The sequence below is a fragment of the Dipodomys merriami genome, unplaced genomic scaffold, assembly GCF_024711535.1.
Source record: "Dipodomys merriami isolate MVZ:Mamm:240054 unplaced genomic scaffold, mDipMer1.0.p SCAF_77, whole genome shotgun sequence".
Taxonomy (NCBI): domain Eukaryota; kingdom Metazoa; phylum Chordata; class Mammalia; order Rodentia; family Heteromyidae; genus Dipodomys; species Dipodomys merriami.
Genome location: NW_027206368.1, coordinates 3,141,656 through 3,165,236, shown reverse-complemented (window position 1 = coordinate 3,165,236; position 23,581 = coordinate 3,141,656).

Genomic DNA, 23,581 nt, shown 5'->3' with positions numbered 1-23,581 from the left:
TAAGTCTAACCCTAATATTAATCCTAAACCTAACCCTAAACCTAATCCTCACCCTAAACCTCACACGAATCCTAACACTAATACTCAATCTAACCCTCACCCTCACCCTAATCTTAACCCTAACCCTCACTCTAAAACTAACCCTCACCCTCAGCCTAACCCTCACCTTTACCCATACAGTCAACCCCACGCTAACCCTCACCCTAACCCTAAACCTCACCCTGACCCTAACCCTACCCCTAAACCTCACCCTCAAGCTAAGCCTAACTCTAACCCTAACCCTAACACTAAACCTCACCCTATCCCTAACCCTAACCCTCACCCTCAACATCATGCTCAGCCTAACTCTAAGCCTAACCCTAACCTAAACCTCACACTCACCCTAACACTTACCCTAATCCTAATTCTAACACTAAGCCTTACCCTCACCCTCACCCTAACCCTCACCATAACCCTAACTCTAACGCTAACCCTAACCCTAACCCTCATCCTCACCCTACCCATAACTCGAACCCTAAATCTCACACTCACCCGCACCATCATCCTCACAGTAATTCTAACCCTAACCCTAACCCTAACCGTAAACCTCAACCTAACCCTAACCCTAACCGTAACCCTAACCCTCACCCTCACAGTAACTCTAACCCTAACCCTAACCCTAAACCTCACCGTAAACATAACCCTAGCCCTAACTCTAACGCTATCCCTAACCCTCCCCCTAGTGCTATATCTAACCCTAAACCTCACCCTCACCCTAACCCTAACACTAACCCTAACCCTAACCTTCCCCCTAACCGTATATCTAACCCTAAAACTCACGCTGACCCTCACACTAACCCTAAACATAAACCTAAACCCCACCCTAACCAAAAACCTAACCCTCACCTGCACCCTCAACTTCACTGTAACTCGAACCCTAATCCTAACAATAACACTAACCCTAATCCTTTACATCACCCTAATCCTAATCCTCACCCCCACCCTCACCCAAAGCCTAACCCTAAGCCTAAGCCTAACCCTCAGGCTAACCCTCATACTCACACCCACCCTAAACCTAATCCTAACCCTAACCCTATCCCTAAACAGCAACCTAACACTCACCCTCAACCTAACACTAATACGAATCCTAACTCTAAACCTCACCATAAACCTCCCCCTAACCCTAACTCTAACCCTAATCCTAGCAATAACACTAACCCTAACCCTAATCCTATCCCTAACCCTAACCCTCACCCTCAACATCATGCTCAGCCTAACTCTAAGCCTAACCCTAACCTAAACCTCACACTCACCCTAACACTTACCCTAATCCTAATTCTAACACTAAGCCTTACCCTCACCCTCACCCTAACCCTCACCATAACCCTAACTCTAACGCTAACCCTAACCCTAACCCTCATCCTCACCCTACCCATAACTCGAACCCTAAATCTCACACTCACCCGCACCATCATCCTCACAGTAATTCTAACCCTAACCCTAACCCTAACCGTAAACCTCAACCTAACCCTAACCCTAACCGTAACCCTAACCCTCACCCTCACAGTAACTCTAACCCTAACCCTAACCCTAAACCTCACCGTAAACATAACCCTAGCCCTAACTCTAACGCTATCCCTAACCCTCCCCCTAGTGCTATATCTAACCCTAAACCTCACCCTCACCCTAACCCTAACACTAACCCTAACCCTAACCTTCCCCCTAACCGTATATCTAACCCTAAAACTCACGCTGACCCTCACACTAACCCTAAACATAAACCTAAACCCCACCCTAACCAAAAACCTAACCCTCACCTGCACCCTCAACTTCACTGTAACTCGAACCCTAATCCTAACAATAACACTAACCCTAATCCTTTACATCACCCTAATCCTAATCCTCACCCCCACCCTCACCCAAAGCCTAACCCTAAGCCTAAGCCTAACCCTCAGGCTAACCCTCATACTCACACCCACCCTAAACCTAATCCTAACCCTAACCCTATCCCTAAACAGCAACCTAACACTCACCCTCAACCTAACACTAATACGAATCCTAACTCTAAACCTCACCATAAACCTCCCCCTAACCCTAACTCTAACCCTAATCCTAGCAATAACACTAACCCTAACCCTAATCCTAACCCTAACCATAACCCTCACCCTCAGCCTCACACTCACTGCATACTTAACCCTAACCATGACACTAACAATAATGCTAACCCTAACCCTAACCCTAATCCTCACACTCGCCCTCACACTCAGCCTAACCCTAACCATAACCCACAAGGTAAACCTCACCCTAACACTAACATTAAACCTAAACAAAACCCTAAACCTAACCTTAAACCTAAACCTAATCCTCAGCCTGAACCTCACCCTAACCCAAACCCTAACACGAACCCTCACTCTAAACATAAATCTCACCCTAACCCTAACCCTAACCCTCACACTCACCCTCAACCTAACCCAAATCCTAAACCTAAACCTATCCCTAAACCTCAAGCTACGCTCATCCTAGCCCTTAGCCTAAACCTAATCCTAACCCTAAAATTCATCCTGAATTTCACAATAACCCTAACCTTAACCGTCTCCCTAACCCTAACCCTCACCCTCATGCTCGGCCTTAGCCTAAGCCTAAGCCTAAGCCTAACCCTCACCCTATCCCTAACCCTAACACTATCCCTAACTCTAACCCTAAACCTCTCACTCACCCTAACCCTAACTCTAAACCTAAACCTCACCCTAACCCTAAACCTAACCCTAACCCTCACACTGACCGTAACAGTAACCCTAACTCTAACAATAACAATAACCCTAATCTAACCCTATCCCTCACCCTCACCCTAACATTTACCCTCACCCTAACACAAACCCTAACGCAACACTAATGCTCACACTAACTCTAACCATTTTCCTAACCCTAATACTCACCCTAACACTAACCCTAACCCTCACCCTCATCCTAGCCCTCACCCTAACCCTAATCCTCATCCTAAGCCTAAACCTCACACTAAACCTAACAGTAATTCTCAATCTAACCCTCATCCTATCCCTAACCCTAACAATAACACTAACCTTATCCCTAAACCTCACCTTAACCCTAACCCTCACCCTAATCCTAAGCCTAACCATAACCCTCAACCTAACACTAACCCTCACACTTACCGTAACCCTAACCCTAACCCTAAACTTAAACCGAACCCTAACTCTCACCCTAACCCTAATGCTAACCCTCATCCTACCAATAACACTCACCATCAATTTAACCCTTACCCTAACTCTCACCCTAACCCTAACCCTAACACTCACCCTGACCCTAAACTTCACCCTAACCCTCACCTTCAGCCTAACACTAAGCCTAAACCTAACCCTAACTCTAACCCTCACACTCACCCTAAACCTTACCCTAATCCTAATCCTAACACTGAGCCTAACCCTCACCCTCACCCTAACCTTCAATGTAACCCTAACTCTAAGGCTAACACTAACTCTAACCATCAGCGTCACCCTAACCCTAACCCTAACCCTAAACCTCACCATCACCCTCACCCTAACTCTAACCCTAACCCTAACCCTCAACCTAACCCTAACACTCACCCTCACTGTAAACCTTACCATAACCCTTACCCTAAGCAAAACTTAAATCAAAACCTAACTCTCACCCTAACCCTAACCCTAACCCTCAACCTAACCCTAACACTCACCCTCATTGTTACCCTTACCATAACCCTCACTCTAACCCTAAAATTAACCCGAACCCTAACTCTCACCCTAACACTCACCCTAATCCTAAACCTCACACTCACCCTCACCTTCAGCCTAACACTAAGCGTAACCCTAAACCTAACCCTAACCCTCACACTCACCCTAAACCTAACCCTAATCCAAATCCTAACACTAACCCTAAACCTCACCCTCACCCTATCCCTCACCTTAATCCTAACCCTAACATTAATCCTAACCCTAACCCTAACCCTAAACCTCATCCTCACCATAAACCGCACACTAACCGTAACACTAATCCCCAATCTAACCCTCACCCTAGCCCTCACCCTAACCCTAACCCTCATCCTCACACTAAATCTAACAATAATCCTCAATCTAACCCTCACTGTCACCCTAACCCTAAACCTAACCCTCACCCTGTCCCTAACCCTACCCCTAAACCTCACCCTCAACCTAACCCTAACTCTAAAGGTAACCCTAACACTAAACCTCACTCTATCCAGAACCCTAACCCTCACACTCAACCTCATGCTCAGCCTAAACCTAAGCCTAATTCTAACCCTAACTCTAAACCTCACACTCACCCTAACACTTACCCTAATCCTAATCCTAACAGTAAGCCTTACCCTGACCCTCACCCTAACCCTCACTATAACCCTAATTCTACCACTAACCCTAACACTAACACTCAGCCTAATCCTAACCCTAACTCTAACCCTAAACCTCACACTCAGCGGCACCCTCACCCTCACTGTAATGCTAACCCTAAATCTAACCCTAAACCTCACCCTAACTCTAACCCTAAATCTAACCCTAACCCTCACCCTCACCGTAACTCTAACCCTAACCTTAACCCTAACCCTAAACCTCACCTTAACCGTAACCCTAAACCTCACCGTCACCATAACCCTAACCCTAATCCTAATCCTAACACTAACCCTAAACCTCACACTCACCCTCACACTCACCTTAAGCCTAACACTAATATTAATCCTAACCCTAACCCTAAAGCTAAACCTCATCCTCACCCTAAACCTCACACTAACCCTAACACTAATCCTCAATCTAACCCTCACCCTCACTCTCACCCTAGATCTCACCCAAACCCTAACCCTCATCCTCACCCTAAACCTCACACTAACCCTAACACTAATCCTCAATCTAACCCTCACCCTCACCCTAAACCTAACCCTAATATTCACCATAAACCTAACCCTCAACCTTACAATAACCCTCACCTCAGCGTAACTCTAAACTTTACCAATACCGTCACCCCACCCTAAACCTCACCCTATCCCTACCCCTCACCCTGACCCTAACCCTACCCCTAAACCTCACCCTCACCCTAACCCTAAATCTAACCCTAACCCTAACACTAAACCTCACCCTATCTGTAACCCTAACACTCACCCTCAACCTCGTGCTCAGCCTAAAACAAAGTCTAAGCTTAACCTTTACCTTAAACCTCACCCTCACCTTAGCCTTCATCCTAACCCTAATCCTAACCCTAACCCTCATCCTAATCCTCACCCTAACCTTAACCCTAATCATCACCCTAACCCTAATCCTCACCCCCACCCTCACCCTCAGCCTAACCCTAACCCTAACCCTAACACTAACTATTACACTCACGCTCAGCCTAACCCTAATCCTAACCCTAAACCTTACCCTAAACCTAAACCTCAACCTGAAACTGACCTTAACCTTAACCCTAACACTATCCCTAACATCAACACTTGAACTAACCCTCCAACTTACCCTAAATCTAAACCTAACCCTCAACCTCACGCTCAACCTCACCCGCACCATAACTCTAACCCTAACCCTAACAATAACACTAATCCTAACTCTAAACCTAACCCTAATCCTAACCCTAAACCAAACACTCACCCTCACCCCAACCATCATCTTAACCCTTACCCTCATCCTAACCCTAACCAAAACACTAACCTTAACCCTAAACCTTAACCTAACAGTAACCCTAAACCTCACCCTCCCCCTAGCCCTCACCCTAACCCTAATCCTAACCTTAACTCTCACCCTCACCTTAACCCTAAACCTCACCCTTACCCTAACCCTACCATAAACCTCACCCTCAACCTAACCCTAACTCTAAAGCTAACCCTAACACTAAACCTCACCAGATACCTAACCCTAACCCTCACACTCAACCTCATACTCAGCCTAACCCTAAGCCTAACTCTAACCCTAACTCTAAACCTCACACTCACCCTAACCCTTATCCTAATCCTAATCCTAACACTAAGCCTTACCCTCACCCTCACCCTAACCCTCACCATAACCCTAACTCTAACACTAACCCTAAATCTAACACTCAGCCTAAACCTAACTCTAACTCTAACCCTAAACCTCACACTCACCTGCACCCTCACCCTCATGTAATTCTAACCCTAACCCTAACCCTAAACCTCACCCTAACTCTAACCCTAACCGTAACCCTAACCCTGACCCTCACCATAACTCTAACCCTAACTTTAACCCTAACCCTAAACCTCACCCTAAACGTAACCCTAACCCTAACCTTATATCTAATCATAAACCTCATCCTCACCCTAACCCTAACACTAACCCTAACCCTAAACCTCACCCTAACCCTCCCTGTAACCCTATATCGAATCCTAAACCTCACCCTCACCCTAACCGTAACCCTAACACTAACCCTAAACCCCACCCTAACCCAAACCCTAAGCCTCACCCCCACTCTCACCTTCACCGTAACTCGAACTCTAACCCAAACAATAACACTAAACCTAACCCTAACAATCACCCAAACCCTAATCCTCACCCCCACCCTCACCCTCAGCCTAACCCTACACCTAAGCCTAACCCTCACCCTAACCCTCATACTCAAGCTGACCCTAACCCTAATCCTAACCCTAACCCTATCCCTAAACCTCAACCTAACACACAGCCTCACCCTAACCCTAACACTAATCCTAACCCTAAACCTCACCCTAACCATTCCCCTAACACTAACTCTAACCATAAACATCACCCTCACCCTAACCCTAACCCTAACTCTAACCCTAAACCTCACTCTAAACCTAAACCTCACCCTCAACCTCAACCTCACTTTAACTCTAACCCTAACCCTAACAATAACACTAACCCTAACCCTAATCCTAACCCTAACCATAACCCTCAACCTCAGCCTCACCCTCACAGCAAACTTAACCCTAACCATAGCACTAACAATAACCCTAAACCTAACCCTAACCCTCATCCTCCCCACCCACCCTCACCCTCAGCCTAACCATAGCCCTAACCCTAAATCTAACCCAAACCTTCAAGGTAACCCTAACCCTAACCCAAACCCTAACAATAACCCTAACCCTAAAACAAACCCTAAAGCTAACCCTAACCCTCAGCCTCACCCTCACCCTAACACAAACCCTAACACTAACCCTCACCCTAACCCTAAGCCTAACAATAACCCTAACCCTCACACTCACCCTCAAAATAATGCAAATTCTAAACCTAAACGTATCCCTAAACCTCACCCTAACCCTCACACTAGCCCTCACCCCAAAACTAATCCTAAGCCTAAACCTCAACCTAAACCTCATTATAACCCTAAACCTAACCCTCACCCTAACCATCACCCTAACCCTCACCCTCATGCTGGTCCTAAGCCTAAGCCTTAGCCTAAGCCTAACCCTAACCCTCACCCTATCCCCAAATATAACACTATCCCTAACTCTAACCCTAAACCTCACCCTCACGCTAAACCCAACTCTAACCCTAACCCTAAACCTAAACCTCAACCTAAAACTAACTCTAACCATCACCCTCACAGTAACCCTAACCCTAACCCTAACAATAACCCTAACCCTAACCCTAACCCTCACCCTAACCCTCACCTTAACCCTAACATTTACCCTCACCCTAACACTATACCTTATGCTAACACTAATGCTCACACTAACCCTAATTTCACCCTACCCCTAAACCTCACCCTAACACTACCCTTAAGCCTCACCCTCACCATAGCCCTCACCTTAACCCTAATCCTCATCCTCACCCTAAAGCTCACACTATCCCAAATACTAATACTCAATTTAACCCTCATCTTCATCCTAACCCTAAACCTAACCCTCACTCTAACCCTAACCCTCACCCTTACCTTAACCCTCACCCTCAGCCTAACCCTCAACTTTACCCTTACCGTCACCCACACCCTAACCCTCACCCTAACCCTAACACTCACCCTAACCCTAACTCTAGCCCTAAACCTCACCCTCACCCTAAACCTAACTCTCACCCTAACCCTAACACTAAACCTCCCCCTAACCTAATCCTAACCCTCATCCTAACCCACACAGTAAACTTAACCCTAACCCTAACACTCACAATAACCCTAACCCTAACCCTAAACGACACCCTAACCAGAACCCTCACGATAACATAAACAGTCACACTAACACTTACTCTCACCCTAACACTAACCGTAACCCTAACCCTAACCCTCACACTAACCCTAACCCTCACCCTAATCCAAAACCTCACCCTAACCCTAACACTAACTCTAACCCTCACCCTCAACCTAGCCTTCACCCTAACCAAAATTCTAACCCTCACCCTCACCCTAACCCTAACCCTCATCCTCACCCTAAACCTCACACTAACCCTAACCCTAACCCTAAAGCTCAATCGAAACCTCACCCTAAACCTAACCCTAATCCTAAACGTAATCCTAAACCTCACCCTAATCTTAAATCTCACCCAGTGCCTAATCCTCACCTTTACCATTACCATCATCCTCACCCTAACCTTAAACCTCATCCTAACTCTCACCCTAACCGTAAACCTAACCATCACTCTAACCTAACCCTCACCCTCACAATAATGCTCAGCCTAAACCTAAGCCTAAGCCTAACCTTACCCTTACCCTCACACTCAACTAGCCCTCACCCTAACAATAATCCTAACCCTATCCCTCATCCTAACCCTCACCCTAATGCTAACCCTAACCATCACCCTAACCTTAATCCTCACCCCACCCTCACCCTCAGCATAATCCTAACCCTAAGCCTAACCCTAACCCTAAGCCTCACACACCCTAACCATAACCCTAATCCTAACCCTAAACCTAACCCTAAACCTCAACCTAACCCTCACCCTAACTTTAACCCTAACACTAACCCTAACCCTAACCCTTGACCTAACCCTCCCCTAAACCTAAATATAATCCTAAAACTCACCCTGACCATAACCCAAATCCTGAACCTAACCCTCACCCTAACATATCCTAACCCTCCCCCTAACCCTAACCCTAAACCTCACCCAAACACTAATCCTAAACCTCACCCTCAACCTAGCCCTCACCAGAACCCTAATCCTAACACTAATCCTCATCCTAACCCTCACCCTAACACTTACACTAAACCTCAACCTAATCCTAAGCCTAACCCTAACCCTCAACCTAACCCTAACCTCACCCTCACTGTACCCCTAAACCTAACCCTCACCCTAACCCTAAACATAAGCTGAACTCTAACTCTCATCCTAACCCTACCCCTAACTCTCACCCTAACGGTAACCCTCACACTCACCCTCACTAAGGCCAAACACTAAGCCTAAACCTAAACCTAACTCTAAACCTCACACTCACCCTAACCCTAACCCTAATCCTAATTCGAACACTAATCCTGAACCTCACCCTCACCCTAACCCTCTCCTAAAGCCTAACCCTAATATTAATCATAACCATAAACCTGACCCTAAAACTCATCCTCACACTAAACCTCACACTAACCCTAACACTATTCCTCAATCTAACCGTCACCCTCACCCTCAACTTAGCCCTCACCCTAACCCTAACTCTCATCCTTACTCTAAACCACACACTAACCCTAATACTAATCCTAAATCTAACCCTCACCCTCACCCAAACCGTAACCCTAACCCTCACCCTAAACCTAACCCTCACCCTTACCATAAACCTCACCCTCAGCCTAAAACTCAACTTTACCCTAACCGTCACCCCCACCCTAACCCTCACCCTAACCCTAACCCTCACCCTGACCCTAACTATACCCCTAAACCTCACCCTCAACCTAACCTTAATTCTAAACCTAACCCTAACATTAAACCTCACCCTATCCCTAACCCTAACCCTAACCCTCAACCTCATGCCTAGCCTAACCCTAAGCCTAACCCTAACCATAACCCTCAAACTCACCCTAACCCTTACACTAATCCTAATTCTAACACTAAGCCTTAGCCTCACCCTAACCCTCACCATAACCCTAACCCTTACACTAACCCTAAACTTCACCCTAACCCTAACCCTAACCGTAACCCTAACACTCACCCTCACAGTAAGTCTAACTCTAAAACTAACCCTAACCCTAAACCTCAACCTAACTGTAACCCTAACCCTAAGCCTAACCCTAACCCTCCCCCTAATCCTATATCTAACCCTAAACCTCACCCTCACCCTAACCCTAACACTAACACTAACCCTAACCCTAACCGTAAACTCCACCCTAACCCAAACCCTAATCCTCACCCACACCCTCACCTTCACAATAACTCGAAACCTAACCCTAACAATAACAATAACCCTAACCCTAAACATTACCCTAACCCTAATACTCACCCCCACCTTCACCCTCAGCCTAACCCTAAGCCTAAGCCTAAACCTCACCCTAACCCTCATACTACGGTCACCCTAACAATAATCCTAACCCTAACCATATCTCTAAACCTCAACCTAACCCTCACACTCACCCTAACCCTAACACTAACCCTAACCTTAAACCTCACCATAACCCTCCCACTAACAATAACTCTAACACTAAACCTCACCCTAACCCTAACCCTAAAACTTATCCTCATCCTCAACTTCAACCTCACTGTAATTTTAACCCTAACCCTAACAATAACACTAACCCTAACCCTAATACTAACCCTAACCATAACCCTCAGCCTCAGCCTCACCCTAACTTCAAACTCAACCCTAACCACAACACTAACAATAACCCTAAAACTAACCATAAAACTAATCCTCACACCCACCCTCACCCACAGCCTAACCCTAACCCTAACCCTAACCCTAACCCTCAAGGTAACCCTAACACTAACCCTAACATTAAACCTAAACCAAACCCTAAACCTAACCCTAAACCTAACCCTAATCCTCAGCCTCACCCACACCCTAACCCAAACACTAAAACTAACCCTCACCCTAACCCTAAGCTTCACCCTAACCCTAACCCTAAACCTCACACTCACCCTCACCTTAACCCAAATCCTAAACCTCAACCTATCCCTAAACCTCACCCTACCCCTCAACCTAGCCCTCACCCTAAACCTAATCCTAACCCTAAACCTCATCCTAAACCTCTCCCTAACCCTAACCCTAACAATCACACTAACCCTAACCCTAAACCTCACCCTCATGCTCAGCCTCAGCCTAAGCCTAATCCTAAGCTTAACCCTAACCCTGACCCTATCCCTAACCCTAACACTATCCCTAACTCTATCTCTAAACCTCACCCTCACCTTAACCCTAACTCTAACCCTAACCCTAAACCTAAACCTCATCCTAACCCTAACTCTAACCCTAAACCTCCCCCTCACCCTAACAGTAACCCTAACACTAACCCTAACAATAACCCTAACCCTACCTCTAACACTCACCCTAAACATAACCCTCACCCTAAACCTCACCTTCACCCTAACATTTACCCTCACCCTAACACAAAGCCTAACGCTAACACTAATGCTAACACTAACTCTAACCATCACCCTAACCCTAAAATTCACCCTAAAACTAATGCTGTACCTCACCCTAGCCCTCACCTTAACCCTAATCATCATCCTCACCCTAAACCTCACACTAACCTTAACACTAATCCTCAATCTAACCCTGACCCTTACCCTGACCCTAACAATAACCCTAACCCAAACCCTAAACCTCATCCTAACCAGAACCCTCAGTATAACATTAACCGTCACCCTAACACTTACCGTCATCCTAATACTAACCCTAAACCTAACACTAACCCTCACACTAACCCTAACACGCACCCTAATCCTAAACCTCATCCTAACCATAGCCCTAACTCTAATCCTCACCCTCACCCTAGCCCTCACCCTAATCCTAAATCTAACCCTCATCCTCACCCTAACCCTAACCCTCATCCTCACCCTAAATCTAACGCTAACCCTAACTCGAAACCTAATCCTCAATAGAACCATCACCCTAATGCTAACCCTAACCCTAAACCTAACCCTCACCCTCACCCTTATCTTAACCCTCACCCTCAGGCTAAACCTCATCTTTACCCTTACCATCATCCTCACCCTAACCCTAAACCTCATCTTAACCTTCAACCTAACCATAAAAATAAACATCACTCTAACCCTAAACCTCACCCTCAACCTCATGATCAGCCTAAAGATAAGCCAAAGCCTAACCCTTAATTTAACCCTCACCCTCACCCTAGCCCTCACCCTAACCCTAATCTTAACCATATCCCTCATCCTAAACCACACCCTAACCCTAACCCTAACCATAACCCTAACCCTAATACTCACCCCCATCCACACCCTCAACCTCACCCTAAGCCTAAGCCTAACCCTAACACTAACCCTCACATACACTCACCCTAACCCTAATCCTAACCCTAACCCTCACCCTAACCCTAAACCTCACCCTCACTGTAACACGCACCCTCATCCTAAACCTAACATTAAACCTAAACCTCACCCAAACACTAAACTTCACCCTCACCCTCACCTGAGCCCTCACCCAAACCCTAATCCTAACCCTAATCCTCATCCTAAACCTCCCAATAACCCCAACCGTAACCATCAACCCAACCCTAGTCCTAAGCCTAACCCTAAACCTCAACCTAACACTAACACTCACACTCACCATAATCCTAACCCTAACTTTCACCCTAACCCTAAACTTAACCCGAACACTAACTCTCACCCTAAACCTACCCCTAACTCTCAGCCTAACCCTAAACCTCACCCTCCCCCTAAGCCTAACCCTAAGCCTAAGCCTAACCGTAACCTAACCTTCACACTCACCCTAACCCATACCCTAATCCTAATCCTAACACTTAGCCTAACGCTTACAGTTACACTAACCCTCAGTGTAACCCTAACTCTAACACTAACCGTAACCCTAAGACTCAGCCTCACCCTAACCCTAACACTAACCCTAAACCTCATCCTAACCCTCACCCTAACCTTAAACATAAACATCACCCTAACCCTAACCCTCACCCTCAAACTCACGCTCAGCCTAAACCTAAGCCTAAGCCTAACCCTTACCCTTACCCTCACCCTCATCCTAGCCCTCACCCTAACAATAATCCTAACCCTATCCCTCATCGTAACCCTCAACCTAACCCTAACCCTAACCATCACCCTAACCCTAATCCTCACCCCCACCCTCACCCTCAGCGTTACCCTAACCCAAAGCCTAACCCTAACCCTAACCCTCACATACCCTAACCCTAACCCTAATCCTAACCCTAACACTAACACTAAACCTCAACCTAACCCTCACCCTAACCTTAATGCTGACACTAACCCTAACCCTAACTCTTGACCTAAACCTTCCCCTAACCCTAAATTTAATCCTAAAACGCACCCTCACCCTAACCCAAATCCTAACCCTAAACCTCACCCTAACCCTAACTCTCACACTCCCTGTGACCCTAACATATATCCTAACCCTCATTCTAACCCTAACCCTAAACCTCACCCAAACACTAATCCTAACCCTCACCCTAGCCCTCACCCAAACCCTAATCCTAACACTAATCCTCATCCTAACCCTCACCCTAAACCTAACCCTAACCCTCACCCTAATCCTAAGCCTAACCCTAACCCTCAACCTAACAATAACCCTCACCCTCACTGTAACCCTAATCCTAACCCTCACCCTAACCCTAAATTTAACCTGAGCCCTAACTCTCACCCTACCCCTACCCCTAACTCTCAACCTAACCCTAACCATCACCCTCACCCTTACCCTAAGCCTAACCCTAACCCTAAACCTAACACTAACCCTCACGCTCACCCTAACACACGAATCCTAATTTTAACACTAAGCCTAACCCTCACCCTCACACTAAAACTCAATGTAACCCTAACTCAAACACTAACCCTAACCCTAACTTTTGACCTAACCCTCCCCCTAACCCTAAATTTAATCCTAAAACTCACCCTCACCCTAAACCAAATCCTAACCCTAAACCTCACCCTAACCCTAACTCAAACCCTCCCTGTGACCCTAACACATATCCTAACCCACACTCTAACACTAAACCTAAACCTCACCCAAACACTAATCCTAAACCTCACCCTAGCCCTCACCCAAACCCTAATCCTAACCCTAATCCTCATCCTAACCCTCACCCTAAACCTAACCGTAACCCTCACCCTAAACCTAAGCCTGACCCTAACCCTCAACCTAAAAATAACCCTCACCCTCACTGTAACCCTAACCCTAACCCTCACCCTAACCCTAAATTTAACCCGAGCCCTAACTCTCACCCTAACCCTACCCCTAAATCTCACCCTAACCCTAACCCTCACCCTCACCCTTACCCTAAGCCTAACCCTAACCCTAAACCTAACACTAACACTAACCCTCACACTCACCCTAACACCCGAATCCTAATCGTAACACTAAGCCTAACCCTCACCCTCACACTAAAACTCAATGTTACCCTAACTGTAACACTAACCCTAAACCTAACCCTCACCCTCAGCCTCACCCTAACCCTAACTCTAACCCTAAACCTCACCCTCACACTAATCCTAACCCTAAACCTAACCCTAAACCTCACCCTAAGCCTAACCCTAAACCTCACCCTCACCCTAGCCCTCACCCTAACCCTAATCCTAACCCTAAATCTCATCATAAGCCTCACCCTAACACTAACCCTAACCCTCACCCTCACCCTCACCCTAACCCTAACCCTAGCCCTAACCCTCAACCTAACCATATCCCTCACCCTCAGAGTAACCCTTACCCTAACCCTAAACTTAATCGAACCCTAACTCTCACCTTAACCCTAACCCTAACCCTCAACCTAACCCTAAACCTCAACCTCACCTTCATTCTCAGCCTAACCCGAAGCCTAGGCTAACCCTAACCATAACCTTCACACTCACCCTAACCCTAACCCTAACCCGAATCCTCACCCTAAGCCTAATTCTCACCCTCACCCTCACCCTCACCCAAACCCTCAACCTTACCCTAACTCTAACAATAACCCTACACCTAACCCTCAAACTCAGCCTCACCTTTACCCTATCTGTAACCCTAATCCTCAACCTCAGCCTAACCTTAACTCTAACCCTAACCCTAACACTGAACCTCACCCTAACCATAACCCTAACCCTCACCCTCACCGTAACATTAAACCTAACCCTAACCCTTAAAATAACCCTAACTGTACCCTAACCCTCACCCTAACCATAACCGTCACCCTAACATTAACCCTCACCTTAACACTTACCCTCACTTTAACACTAAACTTAACCCTAACACTAAACCTCACACTAACCCTAAGACTCACATAATCCTAAACCTCACCCTAACCCTAACCCTAACTCTAACCCTCACCCTCACCCTAGCCCTCACCCTCATCCTCAACCTAACCCTCACACTAACCCTAATCCTAACCCTAATTCTCAATCTAACCCTCACCATAACCCTAACCCTAACCCTCAAACTAAACCTAACCCACACTCTCACCGTAACCCTAACCCTAACCCTCACCATAACCCTAAACTTGACCCGAACACTAACTCTCACCGTAACCCTACTCCTAAATCTCACCCTAACACTAACCCTCACCCTCAACCTTACCCTAAGCCTAACCCTAACCCTAAACCTAACCTTAACCCTAACCCTCACAGTCACCCTAACACCCTAATCCTAATCCTAACACTAAGCCTAACCCTCAGACTCACACTAACCCTCACTGTAACACTAACTCTAACACTAACCCTAACTCTAACCCTCACCCTCAGCCACACCCTAAGCCTAATTCTAACCCTAAACCTCACCCTCACGCTAACCCTAACCCTAAACCTAACCCTAAACCTCACCCTAACCCTATCCCTAACCCTCAACCTAACCCTATTCCTCACCCTCACAGTAACGCTTACCCTAACCCTCACCTTAAACCTAAACTTAACTCGAACCCTAACTCTCACCCTAACCCTAAACCTAACCCTCACCCTAACCCTAACCCTCACCCTAACCCTCACCCTCAGCCTAAACCTATCCTTAACCCTAACTCTCATCCTATACCTCACCCTAATCCTAACCCTCATCCTATCCCTAAAACTCAACCTTACCCTCATCCTCACCCTCACTGTAACTCTAACCCTAACCCTAACAATAACACTAAGCCTAACCCTAAACCTCAAACTAAACCTCACCCTCACCCTAACCCTAACACTAACCCTAACCCTAACCCTAACCCTCACCATAACCCTCCCACTAACCGAAACTCTAACCCTATACCTCTTACTCAGCCTAACCCTAATACTAACACTAACCCTAAACCTCCCCCTAAACCTAACCCTAACCCTCACTCTTACCCTCACCCTCAACGTAACCCTTAACGGAATCCTAATCCTAACAATAAGCCTAACACTCACTCTCAACCTAACGCTCACTGTAACCCTAACTATAACACTAACCCTAACGCTAACCCTCACCCTTAGCCTCACCCCAACCCTAACTCTAACCCTAAACCTCACCCTCACACTAACCCTAACCCTAAACCTAACCCTAAACTTCACCCTAACCCAACCACTAAACCTGACCCTCACCCTAGCACTCACCCTAACACTAATCCTAAAAGAAAACCTCATCCTAAGCTAATACCTAACACTAACCCTAACCCTGACCCTCACCCTCACCCTAACCCTAAACCTAACCCTAACTCTCAACCTAACCCTAACCCTCACCCTCACTGTAACCGTTACCCTAAACCTCACCCTAACCCTAAATTTAACCTGAAACCTAACTGTCACCCTAACCCTAATCCTAACCCTCACCCTAACCCTTACCCTCACCCTAACCCTCACTCTCAGCCTAACCCTAAGCCTAACCCTATCCCTAACCCTCACTCTCATCCTATCACTCACCCTAACCCTAACACTCATGCTATTCCTAACCCTTACCGTTACCCTCACCCTCACCCTCACCATAACTCTAACTCTAACCTTAACAATAACACCTAACCTAACCCTAAACCTAAACCTCAACCTAAAACTCACCCTCACCCTAACCCTAACACTAACGCAAAACCTAACCCTCACCATAACCCTCCCCCTAACCCTAATTCTAACCCTATACCTCACACTCAACCTAACGCTAATCCTAACCCTAACGCTAAACCTCACCCTAAACCTAACCCTAACCCTCATCCTATCCTTAACCCTCACCCTAACCATAACCCTCACCCTCACCCTCACCATAACACTAACCCTGACCCTAAACCTCACCCTAACCCTAATCCTAACCCTAACCCTCAACCTAACCCTTACTCTCACCCTCACTGTAACCCGAACCCTAAACCTCATGCAAACTCTAAACATAACCATCACCGTAACTCTAACCCTAACCCTAACAATAACAATAACCCTAACCCTAAACCTAACCTTCACCCTCACCCTAACCCTAAACCTAACCCTAACCCTCACCCTAACCCTAACCCTAACCCTAAATCTCACCCTAAACCTAACGATAACCCTAACCCTCAACATCACCGTAACCGTAACCTAACCCTAACCCAAACAATATCCCTAACCCTAACCCTCACCCTAACCATAACCCTCATCCTAACACTTACCCTCACCCTAACACTAACCCTAACCCTAACACGAACCCTCACACTAACACTAACCCTCACCCTAACGGTAAACATAACCATCACCCTAAGCCTAATCCTCACCCTCAACCTCACGCTCAGCCTAAACCTAAGCCTAAGCCTAACCCTTACTCTAAACCTCACCCTCACCCTAACCCTAATCCTAACCCGAATTCTCACCCCCACCCTCACACTAACACTAACCCTAACCATCACCCTAACCCTAATCCTCAACCCCAACCTCACCTTCAGCCTAACCATAACCCTAAGCTTAACCCTATCCCTAACCCTCACATAACCTCACCCTCGCCCTAATCTTAACCCTAAACCTCAACCTGACCCTCACCCTAACCTTATCCCTAACGCTAACCCTAACCCTCGACCTAACCTTCCCCCTAACAATAAATCTAACCCTAAAACTCACCCTCACCCTAACCCAAATTCTAACCCTAACCATCACACTTACCCTAACCCTCACCCTCATTGTAACCCTAACCCTCATCCTAACCCTCACCCTAACCGTAAACCTAATCCTAAACCTCACCCAAACACTAACCCTAACTCTCATCCTGACCCTAGCCCTCACCCTAAACCTAATCCTAACCCTAATCCTCGTCCTAACCCTCACCCTAAGCCTAACACTAACCATGACCCTAATCCTAAGCCTAAGCCTAACCCTCAACATAACCCTAACCCTCATGTTCACAGTACCTCTAACCCTAACCCTCACCCTAAACCTAAACTTAAACCGAACCCTAACACTCACCCTAACCATACCCCTAACTCTCAACCCAACACTAACCCTTACCCTCACCCTCACCCTCAGCCTAAACCTAACCCTAATCCTCACACTCACACTAACCCTTATCCTAATCCAATTCCTAACACTAAGCCTAACCCTCACACTCACCCGAACCCACATCATAACCCTAACACTAACACTAACCCTAACCCTAACCCTAAACCTCAGCCTAACCCTAAACCTAACTCTAAACCTAAACCTCAACCTCACCCTAACCCTAACCTTAATCCTAATGCTAAACCTCACCCTAAACCTAACCCTAAACCTCACCCTCACCCTAGCCCTCACCCTAACCCTGATCCTAACACTAACCCTCATCCTAACCCTCACCCTAACACTAACCTTAACCTTCACCCTCACCCTAACCCTAACGCTAGCCCTAACCCTCAACCTATCCCGAACCCTCACCCTAAATGTAACTGTTAACCTAACCCTCACCCTAACCCTAAACTTAACCGAACCTTAACTCTGAAACTTGTCCTGACCCTAACCCTCACACTAACCCTAACCCTCACCCTCACCCTCACCCTCAGCCTAACCCAAAGCCTAACCCTATCCCTAATGCTAACACTCATCGTATTATTCACCCTAACACTAACCCTAATCCTAATCCTAACCTTAACCCTAAATTTCACCCTCACCCTAACCCTCAACTTAAGCCTAAACCTAACATTAATCCTAACCCTAACCTTAACCCTAAACCTCATCCTAAACACTAAACCTCACACTAACCCTCACACTAATCCTCAACCTAACCCTCATCCTAACCTTAACCCTAACACTAACCCTAACATTAACGCACTCCCTAACCCTACAACTAACCCAAAATCTAACCCTAAACCTCCCCCCATCCTAACCCTAATCCTAACCCTAACCCTAATCCTCACGATAAACCTAACCCTCACCCTAACCCTCACTTTCACACTCACCATAACTCTAACCCTAACCCTAACAATAACACTAATCCTAACCCTAAACCTAACCCTAACACTAACCCTAATCCTAAAACTGACACTCACCCTAACCATAATCTTAACCCTAATCCTCAACCTAACCCTAACCCTCACCCTCAATGTAACCCTAACCCTCATCATAACCCTAACCCAAACCCTAAACCTAAACCTAAACCTTACCCGAACACTAACCCTAACACTCACCCTCACCCTAGCCCTCACCCTAACCCTAAACCTAACCCTAACCCTCACCCTAACCCTAATGCTCACCCTCACCCTCACTCTCAACCTAACCCTAAGCCTAAACCTAACCTTAACCCCAACCATCACACTCACCCTAAAGTTACCCTAATCCTAATCCTAACCCTAAGCCTAAGCCTAACCCTCACCCTCACACTCACCTTAACCCTAACCCTCAACCTATCCCTAAATCTAACACTAACCCTAACCCTAACCCTCAACCTCAGCCTCACACTTACCATAACTCTAAACCTAAACTTCAACCTAACCCTAACCCTAGCCCTAAACCTAAACCTCACCCTAACACTAACTTTAAACCTCAAAATCAACCTCGCCCTCACCATAACCCTAACCCTAACCTTCACCATAACCCTCCCCCTAACCCTAAGTCTAACCCTATACCTCACACTCAACCTAACGCTAATCCTAAGCCTAACCCTAACCCTCAACCTAACTCTAACACTCACTGTAACCCTAAACTTAACCTGAACCCTAACTCTCACCCTAACTCAACCCCTAACTCTCACCCTAACCCTAACCCTCACACTCGCCCTAAACCTTACCCTAAACCTAATCCTAACACTAAGGCTAACCCTTACCCTCACACTAACCCTCAAGGTAACCCTAACTCTAACACAGAACCTAACACTAACTCTCACCCTCAGCCTCACCCTAACCTTAACTCTAATCTCAAACCTCACCCTCACCTTAACCCTAACCCTAAACCTAACCCTGAACCGCACACTAACCCTAAACCTAAACCTCACCCTCACCCTAGACCTCACCCTAACCCTAATCGTAACCCTAACCCTCATCCTAAGCCTCACCCTAAAACTAACCCTAAACCTCACCCTCACCTTCACCCTAACCCTAACCCTAAAGTTAACCTAAGCCTATCCGTCAACCTAACCCTTACCCTAACCCTCACCCTCATCATAACTGTAACTCTAACCCTAACAATAACCCTAACCCTAACCCTAACCCTAACCATAAACCCTCACCCTAACATTAACCCTCACCCTAACACTTACCCTCACTCTAATACTAACCCTAACCCTAATACTAACCCTCAAACTAACCCTAACCTTCACCCTGATCCTAAACCTCACGCATATCCTAAACCTATCTCTAAACCTTACCCTCAACCTAGCCCTCATCCTAACCCTAATTCTAACCCTCACCCTCACCCTAACCCTAACACTCATCCTCAGTCTAAACCTCACAGTAAACCTAACCCTAACCCTAATCCTCAATCTAACCCTCACCTAACCATAACCCTAACCCAAAACCTAACCCTAACCCTCACCCTTATCTTAACCCTCACCCTCAGCCTAAACCTCAACTTAACCCTTACCAACATCCTCAACCTAACACTCACCCTAACCCTAAACCTCATCCTAACCCTCACCCTAACTGTAATGATAACCATCACCCTAACCATAACCCTCACACTCAACCTCTCGCTCAGCCTAACCCTAAGCCTAAGACTAGCCCTAACCCTAACTCTCACACTCACCCTAACCTTTACCTGAATCCTAACCCTAAACCCAACCCTCAACCTCACACTAACACTCACCGTAACCCTAACTCTAACACTAAGCTTAACCCTAACACTCACCCTCAGCCTCACCCAAACACTAAGTCTAACCCTAAACCTCACCCTCAACCTAACCCTAAGCCTAAACCTAACCCTAAACCTCAGCCTAAACCAAACCATAAACCTCACCCTAAGCCTAATCCTTAAACTAACCCTCATCCTAACCCTCACCCTAAAACTAACCCTAACCCTCACCCTCACCCTCACCCTAACCCTAAACCTTACCCTAACCCTCAACCTAACCCTAACCCTCACTCTCACTGAAACCGTTACCCTAACCCTCACCCTAACCCTAAACTTAACCCGGACCCTAACTCTCACCCTGAACCGAACTCTAACCCTCACCCTCACCCTAACCCTCAACCTCACCTTCACTCTCAGCCTAACCCTAAGCCTAACCCTAACCCTCACATACCCTCACCCTCACCCTAACCCCAGCCCTAAACCTCAACCTAACCCTCACCCTAACCTTATCCCTAACGCTAACCCTAACCCTCGACCTAACCTTCCCCCTAACAATAAATCTAACCCTAAAACTCACCCTCACCCTAACCCAAATCCTAACCCTAACCATCACACTTACCCTAACACTCACCCTCACTGTAACCCTAACCCTCATCCTAACCCTCACCCGAACACTAACCCTAACCCTAAACCTCACCCAAACACTAACCCTAACCCTCACCCTTACCCTCGCCCTCACCCTAAACCTAATCCTAACCCTAATCCTCATCCTAACCCTCATCCAAAGCCTAACACTTATCATCACCCTAATCCTAAGCCTAAGCCTAACCTTCAACCTAACCCTAACCCTCATGCTCACAGTACCTCTAACCCTAACCCTCAAACTAAACCTAAATTTGAACCGAACCCTAACTCTCACCCTAACCATAACCCTAAATCTCACCCCAACCCTAACCCTTAACCTCACCCTCAACCTCAGCCTAAACCTAAGCCTAAGCCTAACCCTAACCCTAACCCTCACACTCACACTAACCCTTACCCTAATCCTATGCATAACACTAAGCCAACCCTCACACTCACCCGAACCCTCATTGTGACCCTAACTCTAACACTAAACCTAAACCTAACCCTCACCCTCAGCCTAACCCTAACCCTAACTCTAACGCTAAACCTCACCCTCACCATAACCCTAACCCTAAACCTAATGCTAAACCTCACCCTAACCCTAACACTAAACCTCACCCTCATTCTAGCCCTCACACTAACCCTTATCCTAACCCTAACCCTCATTCTAACCCTCACCCTAACACTAACCTTAACCTTCACCCTCACCCTAACCCTAACCCTAGCCCTAACCCTCAACCTAACCCTAAACCTCACCCTCAATGTAACTGTTAACTTAACCCTCACCCTAACCCTAAATTTAACCGAACCCTAACTCTCACACTTATCCTGACCCTAACCCTCACCCTAACCCTAACCCTCACCCTCACCCTCACCCTCAGCCTAACCCTAAGCCTAACCCTATCCCTAACTCTAACCCTCATCATATTCCTCACTCTAACACTAAACATAATCCTAATACTAAACCTAAACCTAAACCTCATCCTCACCCTAACCCTCAACTTAAGCCTAAACCTAACATTAATCCTAACCCTAACCTTAACCCTAAAACTCATCCTAAACACTAAACCTCACCCTAACCCTAAACTTAACCTGAACCCTAACACTCACCCTAATCCTACCCCTAACTCTCACCCTAACCCTCACCCTCACCCTCACCCTCACCCTCAGCCTAAACATAAGGCTAACCCTATCCCTAACCCTAACCCTCACCTTCACCCTAAAACTAACCCTAACCCTAACCCTAACCATAAACCTAACCCTAACCCTAACTCTCACCTTAACCCTAACCCTAACCCTCACCGTAACCCTCACTCTCACCCTCACATTCAGCCTAAAACTAAGCCTAACCCTAACCCTAACACTAACCCTCACACTCACCCTAAACCTAACGCTAATCCTAATCCTAACACTAACACTAAAGCTCACCCTCACCCAAACCCTCACCTTAAGCCTAACCCTAACATTAATCCTAACCCTAACCCTAAACCTAAAACTCATCCTCACCCTAAACCTCACACTAACCCTAACACTAATCCTCAATCTAACCCTCACCCTCAGCCTAACCCTAACCCTAACCCTTTCGTAAACCTAATCCTCAACCTTACCATAACCCTCACCCTCAGCCTAACCCTCACGTGTACCCTTACCGTCACCCCCACCCTAACCCTCACCCGAACCCTAACCCTCACCCTGACCCTATCCCTACCCCTAAACCTTACCCTCACCCTAACCCTAACTCTAACGCTAATCCTAACACTAAACCTCACCTTATCCCTAACCCTAACCCTCACCCTCAACCTCATGCT